The sequence below is a fragment of the Plectrocnemia conspersa genome, unplaced genomic scaffold (assembly GCF_051122295.1).
Source record: "Plectrocnemia conspersa isolate PC_06_02 unplaced genomic scaffold, ASM5112229v1 ptg000013l, whole genome shotgun sequence".
Classification (NCBI taxonomy): domain Eukaryota; kingdom Metazoa; phylum Arthropoda; class Insecta; order Trichoptera; family Polycentropodidae; genus Plectrocnemia; species Plectrocnemia conspersa.
In genome coordinates this window covers 21,010,999-21,031,624 of record NW_028277177.1, presented here as the reverse complement: position 1 = coordinate 21,031,624, position 20,626 = coordinate 21,010,999, and the positions used below count along the sequence as shown (strand labels likewise).

Below are 20,626 nucleotides of genomic sequence, written 5' to 3'. Positions count from 1 at the left end.
CGGTATGTCATAAAATACAATAAATGCTATAGTTACATTGATTATTCATTATTGAATTTATTAATTGAAAAAAATATTATTAATTCTCTTTAAATATTGAAAAATAAATTTCATGTGATATAGATTTATATAGTGTGTTTTTGTATCTCTATCTCTTTATTTAGTATATTAATTACATTTAATTTTGTAGTAAAACACGAAAATGCATCTTTTTAGATTATAAAATAAATTAATCAGATATTTATTGCTAATGTAAAAATATCAAAGTGTTGACTATTGCTTTCACTTATATAATTTTAAATCACTTAAAAAACAGTTAATGTATTGCTTTTTAATTTAAATCAATCATATTCAATTGTAATTTATTATTTGCTCGGTAGTTTTTTTTCCTAAATTGCTTATTAATTTGTGCGCATATATTAAATAATTTTAAATTACATTCACAAATATTAAATTACTTTAATAAATCATTTAACTACATACTTTTTATTCTGTTTTTTGCTGTTGTAATATTTTATTTATTTATATTTAAAACTAAAAATACTTTAAATCAGAAAATCTGAAAACAACTTAGGGCTTAAAAACATAAAATATATAGTAATTTAAATATACATATATAAATTAAAATGATAAATTCGGATGAATATGATTGAGCAACTTCGGTCTTTGACCTTTTTTTCGAGTTATTTAAATCGCCGCTGTCAATATGTAAGCTATGGCAATCGTCACTCATGAGTATTTCGCACAATCTGGAGTACCACAGAGATCCAATCTGGGTCCTCTGATCTTTTCGCTCTTTATTAACGACATACATACATGCTACAGTTAATAACTTTAAATATTTATTATATGCTGATTACCTGAGTATTTTTGGAAGTGGTTGATCGATATTCGATTGCCTTTCAGCATCCCGTTGTACCATTTTCTAAATCCTCTTGCCCGGTGAAATTTTCTTAGGAGATGCTTTAGTCAGAAATATTTCCATCGATGAATTGGAAGTGACGTTCGAGCATGGATGAATATTTTATATGCACATCATTACGGATGCTCGGCTTCGTTATGTGGAGCACGTGTCACTTCTATAATTTATTGCTGATTCGCGTTCTGTATAATACGTTAATTCGTAGCGTCCTCGAATATGGCAGCATTGTCTGAAATTCGAGTAAAGCGAAATACTCATTGTTATTGGATAAAAATTTAAGAAAATTTATATTATATTTCTACAAAAGATAGTATGGATCATATCCGTATTTATATCCTAGCGTTTTTGTGCTAGGAGCGTTAGGATACAATCCATTTCATTCTCAGGCAGTGTTAACAACCTGTCAATGCTCTGTGATTTTCGACTGCGAGGCTTAGAGTACTTTATTAAGTCGCGATCGCGTCCCTTATTCTTGCCCGTCGCGGCCAAGACGTCAGCGCTTGAGAACATTGCTCTTAGTTTCTCAATGAGGTTGTATAATACAAGGATGTTTTCGGCGATAGCTATGAGGAGCTGAAAAAATATGTGGGATGGTGCTCATCTAGTTTAGGTGTGCACCAAATCTATTTTTTTATACTTATTCTTTGTATAAGAGACATCATGACGCATTTGAGAAACCTGTCAAGTCATTTTTAATAAAAAAACAAAAATCTGTGTGTGTTAGTTATACTTATATTCAGGGTTTTTTTAAACAAAAAAGGTCCCAGAACTCACTATGTATAAATTAAATTTAAAGCTGCTTTTAAACAAAATTTATATGAGGCTTTATTTATTTCAAAATGTATTTATATGAGAGTATTGATCAAAATGTATTCAAACCGAATTTTGTTCAATAGGAGGACGCAAAAACAATTATCACTTCTCAGAAGGCAAAAATTCACGTCAAAAGCAATAAAATCGTGTCGGTGCCGTCGCGGTGGGAACGCTCGGCAACGAGCGTTCCCACTGCGACGGCGACGGCACGATTTTATTGCTTTTGACGTGGATTTTTGACTTTTGAGAAGGGATAATTGTTTTTGCGCCCTCCTATTGGTCAAAATTCGGTTTAGATGTTCTTCATTGGATTTTTATTCATTTAAAATCGTAATAATTCAATACAAATCGTAAATTAAATTGTAGATTCTTATCTATCCATATTTTGTATCTATACTTTACATAGCTTCTTATCATACCAATATTTCCATATTTTCGGTTGTCGTTTCTGTTATTGTTTTGGTCATTTTTTAGTGAATATTATATATTACCAAAATTTTCTTTCATTTTTAAACTTAGGGTTCAACTTTTACACTTAAAAATAAGTAAAATGAAAATAAGGAAATGTTACGCAGATTGTCAGCGTTTTTTTTAAACATTAAGCATATTATAAAAAAAGGTGCCGGAACGCCGTTCCATCGCGTTAGCTGACAAAATAATTTATGCTTAAATAAAAAAAAACTATACTTAAGCTAAATGCAAAATGTCTAATAACTTTGTTTATCAAAAAGATAATCTCTTATCTGAGATATTAAAAGCAATGTACTTAAAAACAGTTCGACTCTAGTGATTCTAGCTCTAATTTATTTTTATAAAATTCGTGAAAATTTACTGAAATGTATAGTATTTGTATTAAAAGTACCTTTTGAAACATCTCTAATGAAGTCAGGTCATCATCTATCAATCAGAGAAGAAAAAACTGAATTTCATTTATAAAATATATAAGAAGCAATATCAGTATTGTGAAATCTGTTTATCTTTGCTACATACTGTTGATATCTATATTTTGTACTTAACATTAGTTTCAATAAGCCTTTTTTGTGATATCTTAAGTGAAAGTATGTTTTTTCAATAATTTATTATTTTAAAAATATTATGTAAATTATGCACTTCAGACTTCTATTATATACACATAACTCCCCAAGTTTAAATTTGTGTGAAAATACCTAATTAAATCAATTTAACTCTTCAGCTGGTCTCCTTTCACATTTTAAGGATTGATTTAAACCTTAAAATACTCATTAAACTTGAAAAATAAACCAAGTCGAGAATTAATTGCAGTGTTATTAATGATAAAGTCGCGGCGGTCGCTTATCATCGACCATCTCGTTAATATGCAAATGATTACCCTTCCTCTCGCAGTTTCGCCCTTTTTTTCCTCCACATGTGTAACTCGAAACTACACACGAATAACTTTAAAATAATTATTAAAAAGTGCCGAATAGCACACGGCTCGACCGCGATACCTACCGGCTTATCCAATTTGGTAATATTCCGTATCGAAAAGTGGTCCAGATCGAATTTGTGGTCAACCGCGGACGAAAAAAAATTAATCGGGCATAATGACGATTGTCCTGTGCCCGATATGTGAATTGCGCACATACGTGTATTTTTTATATACATATATACATGATTTCGGTTAATTTTTTTGCAACGGAACTGAAATTCGGCGCGAGATGATACACATATTTGCGGTCGTACGTGAGTGCGTAAAGTGCTATTTTAGGTGCTGATTTTTCGTACGGCGGTACAATGATCTTTGTGATGTGTATGTATATCTGGAATAAGGTCCACGATGTGGTTTTATCATTTGCAATATTAAATGAACCGAAATTTAATTTTTAATATTTTTTAACAACGATTTTAAACCTTCAATCAATTCTTACATCAGCATAATCACAAATTTAAGAAAGTAGCGCATTTTAATGTAGCCTTAAAATTTTATATATTGTTTTTTTTATATATGAAGAACCCAAAGCAAGAATATATTAACTGACATACATAAATATTAGATCTGCATTTTTTATAATTAATAGCAAAAGCTCAAAGTTTTATCGATTTGCGATGTCTTCTATTCAATAGTAGATAAAGATATTTAAATAACATATTTAATCCAAAAAAACTTCTTATCATTAAAAGTTAACTTAATAGATTTCTTTAAGATCGGAATTAGTGATTACTATATAATTTTAATTCCACAGATGTTCCTTATCTCATATTAATTATAAAAAATGCAGATCTATTATTTATGTATGTCAGTTAATAAATTCTTGCTTTGGGAGCTTCATATATTAAAAAAACAATATATAAAACTTTAAGGTTACATTTAAATGCGCTTATTTCTTAAATTTGTAATTATGCTGATGTAAGTATTTATTTAAGGTTTAAAATCGTTGTTAAAAAATATGATCAAGTCAAATATATGACTGTATCGTATTAATAATTGTTATTTTAAGGGATTTGTATGGAATTTAAATAAGCTATAAATAGGAAATATTTACAATGCAGATTAATTTATTGATGCTGTTTATTTTATATATTTTATGAGAGTAATATTAACAAAAATATATAAATGCAATATAAAATCGTTTATGATTAACGTTAATGGTTAACTGATATAATCATAAAATAGTTTATAATACCGTTATATATTATATTAAAGTTTAAATATAAATTTAACCATCGTCTAAATACATAAACTTCAACCACCAAATTTATTAAAATTTTCTATGAACTATAGACAAATATTTCGAGCATCAATTTTTTCATTTCGATTTATATTTGTCTTATAAATTCTTTTTGCATGCAAAATCAGCTTTATAAAATGCCGTTTTTTCTAAATTATTTAAAAATAACGTTATTTTTTTATATTTTAGGGACAATATTTTGAAATAAACGATCGTGACATCATGATTGAATATGAATTTAAGCATATTTTTTTAATTTTATTTATTTTATTGCTATTATTTTTTATATGCAACTTATATTATAGTAGAGATTGATTAAAATAGAATCAGATATTTTTAAACATATATTATATTACGCATTTAATTTTTTAATTAGCGATAATATGAGGTTATGAGTTTATAAATTCAGTACTTTAATTATTCGTTTATTTAGCACCCTAAAAAATTATTATTTTATACACAATAGTAATCGTACGTTTTGTGAATGTTGTGATAGTCACAATAAAATGTAGTAATAAAATAATCGGCGCATCTAAGTGTAGCCTCAATATTGAATTATTTTTTATGATATACAATAAAATATTATTGTGCAAAAAGATATCTTCTCACGGTTCGCCATTTCATATGAATATTTTAAACCATAATTTATAATAGTCGCACGTTAAGCGCGACTAAGCGATATGAATAAACATATTTCAAAGTCGTTTCAAATTTCATATAAAACTGGACACACCTTTGAAGCAAAAAAATGCCATAAAATCTACGTACGAAATAACTTTAATAAATCAGGGTTCAGTAATTTTATGGGAATTTTATAATGGGATTTTACCGGGCTTTTAGTGGCCCTCGCGAATGGGCGGTCCATGGGCGGCTCACGGGCCGGTCCTATGAACTCCTGGATTCAGATAACATCGCAGGAAGCCCGCTTATCCCTACGTACTCAGATAGGTGCGATCCAATATATAAATCAATTCGATAATTAAAATGAAACTCGGCGGCTACCGGATAAGTGGTGTTGATGAGAACTTGTTTTAATATGTGGATAAACAAATAAAATAACGTAAAATCGCGATACGCGTGAGAGATTTATCTATGCCACTTTTCGCGGGACGCTGTTATGTTGAGAATGAGCGGCGATAAAAATTAAATGTGGAATGAATGATGGATGAATTAATTAACGTAATTTTTAATTTATGAGGGCCACTATTTATTGATATATTTAACGGTAGTGTAATAATACACAGCTGAAAGATATACAGTTTATACGTAGCTCATTATTAGATATTTTAATATGTAATATAATGATCATTAATTTTAATCTCACAGACACGATAAAAAATATATAGGATTCGAACCTAGTTATTGAAAAGTAATTTCTGATCCTTCCTAAAGCTCTATTTTACATATATTTCATAAAACATACAAAACTCTTTTTGTATGCACATCGCCAAATATTGTAATAAGGCGTTGAAGATGCTCAGCTTCGCTTTGCGAAGCGCGTCACCTTGCGATTTGCTTTCGATAGTTCCATTGTCTGAAATTTCAGTGTAGCGAACTACTTATTGTTAGAGAAGATTAAATAATATTTCTCAAATATCTCTACAAGAGGTATTTATCGAGTACAATTTATTGCATTCTGGAGACTCAAGGCTCAACTTTTAAACAGATTCGATAAATAAGACACCTGAAAAGTATGCTTATTATTAAAAAATATAAATGATTAAATCAATAAAACTATTCCAAATATATCCAGCATTCGAATTATACAGTAGCAATTTAATAAATCTCGCATTAAACATATAAATGCGTAGAACGCAACATTAGATAAATACATATAATTTCGCACATACACGCATCTCTCAAGACGTATAATTATAGCAATCCAACGCAATCGTTACGCCTGATAAAACTTTATTACCATCTAATTTTTAGATAAACACCTGTGAATTGTGATAATATACACATTATAAAACATACTCGAAAGTGCTTTAGTATGAGTGCGCGATTCTCTCAAGTGTTCTACCATCGCAAAGAGTTAATTGGACCCAGTTACCGGTTCGCTTCTGTTCGACTCTAGAACCGTACGCATGATTTTGCAACAGACTTCCCGTTTAGTGTCATTGTTGCCTGAATCTTTACTTGTTTCAAAACGAAAGCTCGAAAATTTGAAGGCAAAACGGAGGACAGAAAGAGATAAGACAGTGTAGGCACAACCGTGGCGCTGGCTTACGTCGATCTATCGAGTGTTATTGAAGTACAGGTATATTCGTTTGTATTTTTATAATTAGTTTAATGCATGTGTGTATAAATCTTGTCATGGGACTTACATACGCACAAGCGGTGATATAATGCGTTTGATCTATATGTATTATTTGTACATATGTAGGTACAGAACACACATCGAGAAACGTAAGATTAATGATACGATATGTTCAGTCGTAATCGTTAAACTGTTTAAAATTTAAAAAAATAGTTTATCGCTATGTCTTTGACTATATTAATAATGTATGAACAAGGTTGCGTAATATTTATGTACATGTATGTATTTTTGAAGTGCATGTATAAAATAATATGTATTACCATTTCAATTTGTGTGTCTAGCCTTTGAAAGTTTGATTAAATTAATAAAATTATTATTAAATAAGTAGTTATACATAAAATAGTATTATTTTGCAGAATATTACACATATGAAATATATCTTTTACATATGCAATATTTTAATAGTAATAACTAATGAATAATGTTTTAGATTAGTTTTTGTGTGATCTCTACGAATTTTAAAATTATGCTTATTATTTACTAAAGACTTATAAAACATTAGACTTTTTGCGCTGTTAATTATTTAAATACCATTTTATATTTTTCTTCAATAATAATGCTTTAAAACGTAATTACATTTTCTATAATTCTAAAATAGAATAGTGAAGTAATTTCATTTACATACATAGACATTAAAATATTGATCAAACTGCATTTTTAAAGTAGAGAATTTTAATGAAATGCAAAAATACTTAAGATAATGTATATTACATAGAGTTTCTGTCTCAATTTGTCCCAGGAAATAATTCCTAAGTATTCCAAAATTTCAAAATGTACCGATATCTAGAATTTTTATCTTTCGTCTCGAGCATTTAATAAATCAACTAATAAGAGATTGACACAATTTTAACTTGTAAAGATAGTTGAATTTTAGTGTAATTTATTAGCAATACTTTCAGTTTGTTCAGCAACAGTTTTTATATTTATTCGATGTTTTTTTAATTATTAAGACAGCATAATTAAGTGATTTAATATAGATTTATTAATCAGGTATCTAATTATATCTTTAAAAAAATATTCCTATTATCATATAATAGTTTTTTTATTAATCGTTGAATTGTCACATTTATTTTTGTAGGTAAGCACTGATATAACTAAAAGTGATTTTTTTTAAATATGCACTAATTATTTTCACGTGCCATTCTTCATTTTAACAATCCAACTTTAAAAAACTCACCTGTCCAAGTCATTATAATCAACGAAATCTGTTGAACATTTTATAATTGTTAATAATGACGCTCATTCCCCGTACGAAACCAGCTTTATGACTTTATTACGAAAGCTGGCCATCAATTATTATGACTCGGTGACACATTTTTTCTACCCAAAAACGGTACCGAAGCAAAAGACCACCTCGTATGTATTCAAAACAGGTCCAGGACATCCTCTCAAAGCAACCTGACCAAGGAAAGACCGAGAATTACCATGCGACCACACCCAGTCAGGTGTTGGCATACTCGGTGTGAAATTACTATCAAACACGTCCATTAATCCAGCATTATCCTTCCGAGAGATCTATCTCGTGGGTGAAAGTTCCTTCTTGTCTTCTGGCCATTATGATCAATGTGATTATATTAACTCAAACTCTTTGCGATGGTGTGCAGATTAGGTAGTCCATTGTGCTCCGAAGAAGCTGGTATTAGAAAGTTATTGCGTCAATGTTTGTTTTGTGAATGATGTATTGAACGCTCATTGCTATTAATCTTATCGTATATAATATGAAGTATATCCATTGTGTTGGATTTGTTTTCAATCGCTCTGTATGAGTGTGTTGAAATAGCACGCATAAATTAAAGTACTAATATAAATTTGATTTGTGTGAAATTATACGGCGGTGCTAATAGGTGCTCGATCATCAGTGCTACGGTAATGATTTAGTAAGTAAGATTGAAATTTAATATGAATATAAAATTATTTATGCTAGCATCTAAGAGGCCTTGAAAATATTATTAGAAGACTAAATCAAGTCTTAATTTTATTTGTTTTATAGCATTCCTTAAAACATATTATAGTAAAAAATGTATTCCGGAATACATTGTGGTTGAAGGCAAACTCAACATGTACCGCATCATTTCCCATATACCCACCACTGAACAGTTACTAATATTTTCAAGACCTAATTTATTTATAAAACCTCATTGTTTGCATTCAGTACTATTTATTATTGACACCATAAATATGAAATATGCAACCAAGTCATGGAACCACTTCTGAAAATAATTTTCGTTTTTAATTAAATAAAATGGCTGACTTACCCTTAAGAATTATTTATATACAAATAAATTTAAATTAATATTATTCTTGTGCGAAAATAAAATATCTTTACTGTAATATATTTTCATTTGCTTTTATTTACAAAATGATGTAATATAAATATGTAAAAATATTGAGAAGATGTAACAAATTTAAAATATACTTAGATATAAAAATTAAAAGAATAGCAGAACGTGGTTTCGATCCACGGACCTCTGGGTTATGGGCCCAGCACGCTTCCGCTGCGCCACTCTGCTTATAGTTAACTAATCAAAAATATCAGATAAATTTAGGACGACTATAGAATTTATTTTTAGAGTAACTTGATCTAATAAATAACATTCGGTTTACTTTGTTAGCATTATTCGATTATAAAAAATATATTATTTTTTATAGCATAACAACAATCACATTTAGTTGGCCTCTAATATTCTCAACGCCTCATATCAAAGCTGCAATGTTTTTTAAGATTAGGGTCTCAAGCTTTACCTTATAAATACAATAGTCTGAACACATTAATTTAATTTTAAGTTTATTTATTAATTGTATTTAACTAGATGGCGTAAAAGTAATTATTATTTCCAAAATCTCTTGATTGTGTATATTCCGTACCAATAGCTAGAAGAAGTGCTTTCTCAAATACACTCGTCGATGCGACTCGAGGAAATCATGTCCCAGCATATTTTATAGGAATTTTGTGAGAAATAAAAATGCATAATATTCATGTTTCATTATGTACATATGTATCTAGAGAAACATTTTTTATTAAATGTTAATCAATTGCATTATTTAACAAAGATACCAGAAAAGCATGCATGGTTAAACAATGCACACAATGCCCTCAAACTCTTCATAATCAGCACGATAGACGAGTGGTGTAAATCGTTGTCTATTCACCTGAAAGAACTGTGTTTTAACCTTTTGAGTAGTAAATTAATTCATACACATTTGTTAATTTGTGAGTTAGTTTTAATAAATTAAAGGGAAAAATCAGTAATTCTCAACGATTTACTGCTTTGATTAATTTTATAACTTTTTTGTATTGGTATATTTTATTAATTTATTTTAACAATTTTATATTATTAAATTTCGTTAATATATTTTACCCATTTTTTTGTATATTATTCGGCTTTTATGGATTTTTTATAACAATAGTATAAAATATTTTTTGTAATATTTATTATTTCGTATTCTTTAATTTATTGATGCCATTTTCTATACAAATCATTTACAATAAATCAAATTTAAAAAAATATATGGATAAGTAAATATAAACCTATCCGAGGTACTTTAAAATAGTGAAAGATCGACCGCCGTACATGTACGGCGATATCGCTCAAAAGATTAATGTCATATGGACTTTACTATTAATCAATTTTTATGGTGTCTGGGAAATCGGAATTAATGATTATTATATAATTAAAATTTTGATTGATCATCACCTAAAAAAATTATCTCATGGTTGAATATATCGTACATGTTGGATATCGAAAATTCGAGTATATCTTATATTAAAAAAACATTGATGCGCGTTTTGAAAGACCACTTTTAGAATCTTTTCGTCATTATTTCTTAACGGTTCTTTATATATGAAGTGCCTTAATTTCTATAAGAACATACTAGTTGATACTAATTTAATATATTACATATGTACATATATAGATTTTTACTTATTTCATATCGATTATAGTAAATAGGTTAACTTTATAATTGACAGCTTTAAAGAAGAACAAAATGGTGTCATTGTGTTGAATAAAAGAGACACTTTAAATTTATTTTCATCCAAACGCGGAGTTAACAGATAGATACGTTTGATATTGATCTTTTAGTTCCGTTTACTTGTATATTGTCAAAGGAAATCCTTATCAATCGAAAGCACCTATAGCGTTACGCAACCGACAATTTCTCGGCTTTGCCTATCGCTCTCATACGTCAAATTTGCTAGTCCACATATACTAGTATATCGCATTAGGATCGCAACAAGCGCATAATGATATAACCTAACCTAACCGTGTTATGGCGGCGGTTATCACTTTGAGTTTACTTGCAGACGGACACAAAACAAGCAACATTTAAGCCGGTCGTTTCTAATGACGCCATTAAAGCACGAATATCGTTTCTTGCCGACATGTACCACATTATAATAACCGGGCATAGAATAAATAATACATTACCCGCCATTATGCTCCATCGGTAATGGAGCAATGTCTGCCCGAGAGACGATTACCGATCGATTCTAGGTAACCATCGAAAAACCATTTTTTATCCATCGCTGATGATATCTAGAATAATTTTTGTGATCAGAGATCCGTATTCTAATTTTTCGCAGCATCTCGATATTTGCGTATATTTTTTATATTCCATTTTTATTCACCACACGCGTAGTTGATTTATTGTCCGGCAGAGTAATGACTTTATAGCAAATTTTGAAATATGCACGCACAAAAAATCCGTTATACCTAATCGGGTCACTGGACGTAATCGGACTCTCGGGGTCTTAATTTTTCATTTATCATCCGTAAGATTGCTTTTTATTGTGCCGTTGATTACCATTGGGAGGTTGAAGTTCAAGAAGCATCGTGAAAAATTAATCAGAATCGAATCAATCATAAGTGGGTACATATGGTTCATGTGTGACTTTAGATTTACGTGTCTAATTAACAAAAAAACGAATTAATGTCTGATCAAAAATACATTTATAGTAACTGTTAAACTATTGTTTTTCAACTATCTTTTTTTTTAGAAATGTGAATATAATATCACTTTTTACACATTTTGTATTGAGCATGAAGCTCTTTAAAATTATTGCATTCTTATTCTAAATAACTTTTTTTTTCATTATTTTTCTGACATTTGTATGTTCAAGATCTATTCTCAACTTATTTGATATATTGCTGTATTATTTGCATTTTTATGCTGTTAATAAAAATGAAAGGAATACATAGTTTATTGGTTTGCTTAGTCATACTATTATATATTATTAAAATAGATAAATAAAGTGACAAGCTATATAATTTACTTACTTTGTTGCAGCATTAACATATGACCTTAAATATTATTATATATTGTGAAAAAATGTAAGTGAACTTTAAAAATATACTCTATTTACACAAATGGTATTTTTTACAACTTAATAATGAATCAATCCATTGTTTATAAAAATCTTATTAACTGGCGTAACTCATTATTAGAGTATTTTTAATTCTTAATATGTAGGTACGACCAAGCTCGATTTTATTTAATCATGGCAATATTCATCCGTGAGATTAGGAAAATATAAGCTAATTTAATCTGTAATGATCGATCAAAATTATAATTATTTAATAGGCACTAAATCCGATCGCAATGATAAAAATTAAAAAAACACTAACGTCCACATGGGATTCAAATCCAGACTTGTCTATCGTATTGGTAATTTTTTTTTTTTGGTCAGTTCGTGCGGTACCCATTATTTTGCATTTTTTATATAGCACATAGATGTCGTGAAACAGTTGCTAGAGATTAGGAAAATATCGGTTAACTTAATTTGTGATGATCGATCAGAATTATAATTATATAATAAGCACTAAATAAAAAAAAACACCTAAGTCCATATGGGATTCAAACCCAGAACTTTCAGGTCAATAGTCAGTAACATATACGACTTATATATCATATTGATTTTTCTTTCGGTCAATTCGTGCGGTACCCATTTTTTGCATTTTCTATAGCACATAGATGTCATGAAATAATTGCAAGAGAAACATTAAAGTCTACTATGTTGTTTGTGTTTTAGCTTTATTAATGTTTCTTAGTCTTTCATTGCGCAAATTTTTAATTTAATATTGCTAGTAAAAAAATGCTCGAACCTTTCAATGTCTTACAATTCTCTGACTAACAATATTTTCGCCAAATTCCATATTGGTATTTTTCATGCCTTGTGATGCATTATGCTTTTCGTTAATATTTTTTCGACACCGTAATACATATGATGGCAAAAAAATAAAAAACAAGTTTATATTAAAATAAAAAAATAAGAACACAACAACCCTCGGGAAATTATTAAAAAATATGGTCCTTTCCAATCACTTAATTATTAAAAATTGGCCACTTTATATGAAACAATCACAAATATACAGATCTATACAATAGTACCCCACCGAAAAAATTCAATAATATTTCTAATAAAAATAGTTTATTAATTAATTTATATGAATAATATGGCTTAGTGTGATGATACTTTTGAGAAATAATATTGTCTAATTTTTGACACAAGAACTTATTGATCTCAAGCAATTTGAATACTGTCATCGGGGTTCAATTGACTCTTGTGCTTTGTTTTTATGTTTATAAGAATAGAAAATTCTCGTTGACATAGATAAGTTGTTGCAAAGGTAGTGTTTTTTTTATTGCTTCTTCAAGCATAGTTTTAAAAGCTTTTTCAGCTCTTGACATCAAACTTTGTAACGTATATTCAATGTCGGAACAAAGTTCAAGAAGTGTCTTTGCTAATACTTACATTACTTTCAATTAACCAAACGTTTCGGCAAAGTATTAATATTTACATCTTAATTAATATAAATTGATGAAAATATTTATATATTTTTTTCACTTTCATTACCCTAAAATTTTTAGTTTAATTTATATTTTAGCACGGTTCCTTGATCAATTCATTTCTCAGTATCAAAATTCTTCTGAGCAAATCAATTTAAAATATATAGTGAAATGTCTCATAAGGGCGTCGGCATATTCTAAAACGACTCTACACACATCAATCCAACTCATGTGTTAGTTTATGTATCGATTTTTAAACCACATATCGCAAGTCACCGGAGCGTTTTAGAAACTAGTTTCCACATCGCGATGCTCGCTCGTACAACAATCGAAATTTCTCCACGAGACGACAATGTTGTCAACCGAAATCAGTTTGGAAGCTTAAATATAACATAATCATAACACACGCAGTCGTTGCACAGATCTTGTACAAAGATTGTGTTTGTACATGGACATTATTTTTCGTAATTGCAATACGCGGCGGTAACTGCGCGACCAATTAGGTGATTAGTCTAGTACGAAGCCAATCAATTGAAATTAATTCCTCGTATGGGAAGCAACGGTCCAGCTAGGTACACGTACGAGATGTTGAGAAACACGAGATTTATATCGCTCAGGAAGTCGGGTACCAGTACAAAATATAAAAGCCAAAGTAGCTCTACCGTCGAACGAATCGATCAGTGATTTTCAATTAAAAACATATGTATATATTATATGAATAAATATCTGTAATTTTATTAGTTTAGTAATAAGTAATTGTGTTTTTTTTATTAGACTCCCAATTTAGTTGAAATCTTATTTACCTGAAGAGTAGCAAGTAGCTAAACAGCAAAAATATGTTTCCATCATTCATTGCATATGATATTGGACGCTTTGCTTCCTTTAATCTATTTAATCATTGTATGACTGTTTAACCTATAATTTAAACCATATTCAAGTGTGTAAATGCAATCATATTAATTCATGTAACAAAAAACAATTTCGTTCAGCAAAGGCTATATATACATATATACTTTTGTAATCGAATCATAAATATTTTATTATCCATTTCCATGTAGTAGATTTATAGCTAGTTCCCATGTGGTAGTTCTCAGATTGATTTCAATCAGAGCCTTTAGATTACTATCATTATCTCCAGCGATCTTGTCATACCAAAATTACTCTTTTATCACTTTTATAGTATATGATGCCACAAAAGTCACATTTATTCCCTTTCGGAAACAAAGAGTCATAAATGTGCTTCAGATGGTTGTATTCTGTGTTAATTTAAGAATACATAATAAACCTGTTCAAACAGTTTAATAGATGCGCAAAACACATTATTTAACACTTCTAATAAAACTTTATGCACTTTTAATAACGCTTACTCGTTCAATAACGAGAGAATTTTAATAGCTCAATGCCATCACATTTTATATGTTTGGCTATTTTTTGATAACCGTCAACTTTTCATGTTAGTATTTAAATATCATTTCACAGATAGGCGTCCTTATAATGTACAATTTTTCCATAATTCAATTATTGATAAAGATATAGACTGCCTATAAAACAGAGGTCTACTAAATTATTGCCGGTCGACAGCGTGACTTGTTGCGCAAGTCGTCCAGAACTGGCGTGTATCAGCTTAGTTTAGTGGAACATGTGTTACATTTGATAGCAGTACCTAAAGTATATCGGTTTATCTAAATCACTGTGTGTATTTTTACAGATGCATGATCCCAGATCAGGTTTGTTGGGTAACTAATGGTCGTTGTTCGGACCGCGGCTATAATTTCAATGCGAGGTTCGCGACACCGTTCATAATATACTGCTTATAATTTATAAAAATATTATGTAATATTTTTAATAACAATCGTTTCTGTTAAAATATTGTGTATACTGCTGTTCCTTCAGAAAGCTTCTTCTGCGTCTTATGATATCTGAAGTATTGACTTCATGAACATTTTCAAAAGTATTTCCCTTTCTATTAATTACTCTACAAGTCTACAATAAACTTGAAGAGTTAATCTTTAATGTGTCTTTGTTCCTAATCTTCTATTTTATTTTATTTAAAATTTTTGGTTGTTTTACTTCTTGCAGATTAAATAAGTGTTTTTCTACAACTTTTTTCCGCATATTAATCATTTTTTTATAAATGATTAATATGCGGAAAATAATTATTTTACAAGTAGAAGCAAAATATTCTTTAACGTCGTATAATATAAAATAATTTTTTCAACCTAACAAGAGTTGTAGGGATCTGAATATATGATAGTAGTTTCGAGCAATGTCTAAAGAATATGGTGGATAAGAAAGGTGTTCTCAAGAAAATCCATTGATTTTTTCTATCATCTTCTTGGATACATGAGGGCTATTGCTGCCTTGGTGTAAAATTACCCTTCTTTAATTTATTAGTAAAGGTCTTTTTTATGGTCTATGTCGCTTTAAAGCAAATTAACTAAGCACACTATATATCTGTCGTAATTTTCTGCTAATAATCTAATAGCTCATAATGAATTATGCCCTTCATATCCCACCAAATACATAACATTATCTTATTAAAGGTGTAATCCTGTTCTCAGGGTTAGAATTAGGGGTTGATTGACATCCAACCACTGCCTTTTACTTCGTGTGTTAAAATAAACATTTTTTTCTGTTCTATGACGATTAATTATTGCCATATTGAGATTCACTGGGCGAGATTTTTCTCAGCTAATTTATGAAACAGGGATGTCATTTCATATTTTTTCAGAGGAGTAGGTGTGTCAAAAGTTCGCCAGTCAGTAGTCATTTTGTAATATTTCGATTTATTAATACTTTTTATATAATATATAACAACTTACTATAAGTGAGAATCGAATGAAACATATCTAAACCGAATTTTGACCAATAGGAGAGCGCAAAAAACAATTATTTCTTCTCAGAAGGCAAAAATCCACGCCAAAAGCAATAAAGTCGTGTCGGCGCCGTTGCAGTGGGAGCGATCGGCAACGAACGTGCATTTAATTCGGTTTGATTACGCTTTGACCAATAGTGATAATTATATAAATATTATATATTACTATGTATGGAGAAGTTAAAATCGTATAATTTTACTAGCATATGCCAGATAAATTATATTTTCACTGGTAAAAATATATCTCTACAAGTGAAAATGTATTCCGATATGATTTCACTGAAATCAGGGCATTTGATTTTTTTCAAGGGGGGGGGGGGCAAAAGTTAGGCCGTGGTCGTTTTTTAAAAATTTTGCTTTCATGAAAATTAATAATAAAATTTCTAGCTCAATAAATGACATGCATTTTTGTCAAACTCGACCACTTTCCCCCCTCCATTGAATTAATCCCTGATGAGATACCTATATTCTGAAAATTAACAGCTTTATAAACTTTTTAAATATCTGTGAACTGATATAGGCGACACATTTAGCTTTTGTGATAGCCCTAATATTCTCACTAACAACCCGTTTTTACGTAAATATTTAATGTCAAAATACCCGGAATGAAATTTTTAGAACAACATTTGACACTTTGTAAATTTAATGGCATCCCTGCCCATTGCATTACCGATATTTTTAACTGCTAATGTTGCAGTATGACCGAGTTGAAACTCATAAAGCATAATATAGCTTAACTGAGATTATTTTATCTCCACTTCTAATGTTGATTTAGGCTTAAAAATTTCGTAACAAAAATCATTGATACGACTACTGTTAACAAACACTAAAATAAAAGTAAAATTATCGTTTTTGAAAATTAAAAAAAAAAACGCAAAGACTAATGAGACAACCTAATAATGATAGCTTTGACTCATTTATAATTATTATTATAGATTCAGAAAGTCAACTATTATAAATTGCCTTTTCAAAGAAGCTGTAAATTATATGTAAATTTGTAAATATTCATAATATAGTAAAAAGGTTATCTGCAGATTTTTTTTTTAATAAAATGTAATCTGTCTATTTAAACAAGAAGCACTTTTTCACATATTTTTTCTTTCTCCCAGCAAATATGCACTTGAAAAAGGAAAAATAAAAATAAAAAACGTTTAGGAAGTCTCCCACTGGAGGCATTCTTTAAATAATAACATAAAATTATAGTATGTTTAATTAGATAGAATTATAGTCTTATTTCTATCTTATTATAAATTATTTGGTGGTACTTTTGTTAGTGGGCATAATTTTGCTTAAGTTAAATAAATTTATTTGTTAATCATAACATATTAAGTCTGAGTTCTTAATATATATTTTTTCTTAATATATATAATTATTAGGCACAAACCAAGGAGTACCGGTCATCAACCTCAGGAATTTATTTAGGAATCTATCAAGAATATTGATATTAGATATGAAGGTCACATCCCAAATCTGAGCTCCATAAGACCACGCCGGCTTTATGATAAAGTTATATATAATAATATAATTTTTTTAACAATTAAAAGCCTTAACTTAGTCCTGTGAGCAAGAACAGTCTACAAAGTTGAAGTCCCAGATGTTTCATTTTGGTTAAAATATAAATTTTCCTGGTCAGTCTTTTATCGAGATGAATTCCTAGATATTTTGCTGTTTTATTGTGGTATACATTTTCCATTAAGGGATACTGAGATATAACTAAGAATGCGGCTAAGCAGTATTTTTATTTTTAAATTGTTAAAATAAAACACGATAATTATTTCCCGTGGATGACTTATTTGTATTCGTCAATTTTCGCTGCCCCGTACGACGGAGCTACCGTATAAAAAGAGAATAGTAATTTTCACATGCGAACGCAGAATATAATTAAAGCTACCGTTCCGTAAATAATATTTAATGAAATGAAAAAGTTGCCGGTAGATGTTTTTAAGTGGCCATTTATAATATTTGGGCAGCGGTGTGCCGCTTTTTTCCATCTCCTTGGTCCAATCATTCATCCGTTCGTCGCTTCGCAAAGGAACCGTACGCAGCACAATTATTTAAAACGCTATATACTGTTATTAATGTTATTATCGTTTTCGTATTTTACGACATCGATTAAACAGTTGTTGTAATAACGTTGAAAAAACGTATTATTATTAATGATCGCGCATGAAATTGCCTCTCTAGCGCAAGGTTTGCTATTAAATTCTCGCGATGAATGAATAGAACTCTCTCTTTAAAAAAAATCACAAATGCTAATAAAAATACATGTGACTAATAATAAAATGCAAAATATGAACAATATTTTTTTAGAAGCTCAAATTAATAATGCAATAAATTGTAATCACATTTTTCGACGATAAAACGATTGAGAAAACTTAATTTGCATGTATAGTAATGTGCAATTTTGCAATGTATAATATTTTTAGAATAACTCATTTTCTTAACATGAACACAAAATAAGATCTAATAATAAAAAATAAAAGTTTTTTTATAAATGTATTTTTTATTAATTTATGTAGCTAATATAGCTAATTTTTAAATTAAACAAATTTTTAATAAACATACATTTAATACATAAAAAAAACTTAATATTATAATAATTTATTTCTTAAAAATTAAATTTGTACGAATATTTTAAACTGTTTTACAACTGCTGTATTTTTTATACCGTTGATTTTTATAAAAGGGGTGTGTTAGAAAATATTAACCATTATCATAATTACTAATTTCATCTTTTCACTAATTTCATAATTTAATCGGCAGATTGCAAAAATGTGTTGGAGCTTTTGGAGGAGTTACGCCATAACATTTATGTGTTGGCGTACTTAAATATCCTCTTTTCAATAATCCAAAATATTCATCTTGTTCAAAATATAAAAAATGTCAAATAGCAACAGCTGTCATTGACAATTTTGTCTACGATTTAAGTATAAACACAAAAACTTAAAATTCTTTCGTATATCAGTGTTCTGTAACCAATCGATCTGTTTTAGTCCTTTGATAATTTGCATTGTTTATAACAAATCATCATTTTATTGTGGTGTGTTATATTCAACGATCATTCAGTTCTCTGTTTATGAATAATATAAGAATATCTACATACCATATTAATATAATCACATATATTAAATATATTTTTAAGTTTAATAATATATTTTGAGAATTTTCTAGATAAGCGAAAAGTGAAAATAAAATTTCTCATTTTTCGAAAAATGAAAAATATTAAGAAATCAGAATGCCTAGTCTTAATTATCTATTGTAAATATTTGTTAAATAAGAAAGAGCTTAAAATATCATAAGATAATAATAAATATATGCTTTTTTAAAATTGGGGCGAATATATATTTTATATAGTTAATAAATCTGCCTTTTTCGTTACGGTCTGCGTGACGTGTCATGGTTTAACAAGATTTAGTGGCAAAAATAGTACCTTTACATACATATGTTATGGTTTAAATGGCCATGTAAATTTAAGAAGCTGTAACTTTAAAGCATTAAGAAGTATTATTCATGATGAATTAATGAGTGAAAGGCCATCCGTTGTCATTATGAACTTACTTAAATATTAAGGAGAAGAAAATATTTTGATAGGTTTTTAATGATTTATGCAATTAATGATTAATGTCATAAACAATTTTACAATTTAATCAATAACTTTGTTTTCATGCTCCTTAAAAATATAATAAAAAGGGTAATAAAAGTACTTTAAGAAAATAATATTATACTTAATAAGTTGTTTTAAAAATATTTTATGGATTAGATAATAAAAAGATACTTATTTATATACAATTTTATTTTAGCAAAAACAGGTTGTGAACAGATAAAAATACTAGGTCATTATTTATCTAATTTGTTATTTAAAAAAAATATAAAATAATAAAAAAAATCAGATTTTCAAGTCTTGTTAAAAAGAGTAATCGTTACCATTATTTTTATTCATTGTAAATAAAAAAAATGTTAATATATATAAGACTTTGCATAGATAGACTAACTATGAAAAATTACTACAACTATTGATTTATCTCCAACGAAAGCATAAAAGGAACAATCCAGCCGGTCAGTTCGGCACAAAAACAATAACGGTACACCATTATTCGAATATTCAATGATTTATCGACACGATTTTTTTCCGACATGGCAACATTGTGCTTTTAGTTTCGAATTAAAAAGGCGGCAACCGTTAATGGCGGCCGTCACTCTGGCCGGTGATGTTTTGACGTGGC

General features: G+C 28.9%; 1 protein-coding gene and 1 non-coding gene across 2 annotated transcripts in view; one reads left to right on the top strand and one right to left on the bottom strand.

The window, feature by feature from the left end:
- TfAP-2 (transcription factor AP-2) overlaps window positions 1-20,626 on the top strand; it is a 66,078-nt gene that overhangs the window by 24,311 nt on the left and 21,141 nt on the right. The window lies entirely within an intron of this gene.
- On the bottom strand, window positions 9,181-9,252 carry TRNAM-CAU (transfer RNA methionine (anticodon CAU)). The gene has a single exon. It is a non-coding gene; the product is annotated as a tRNA-Met (tRNA).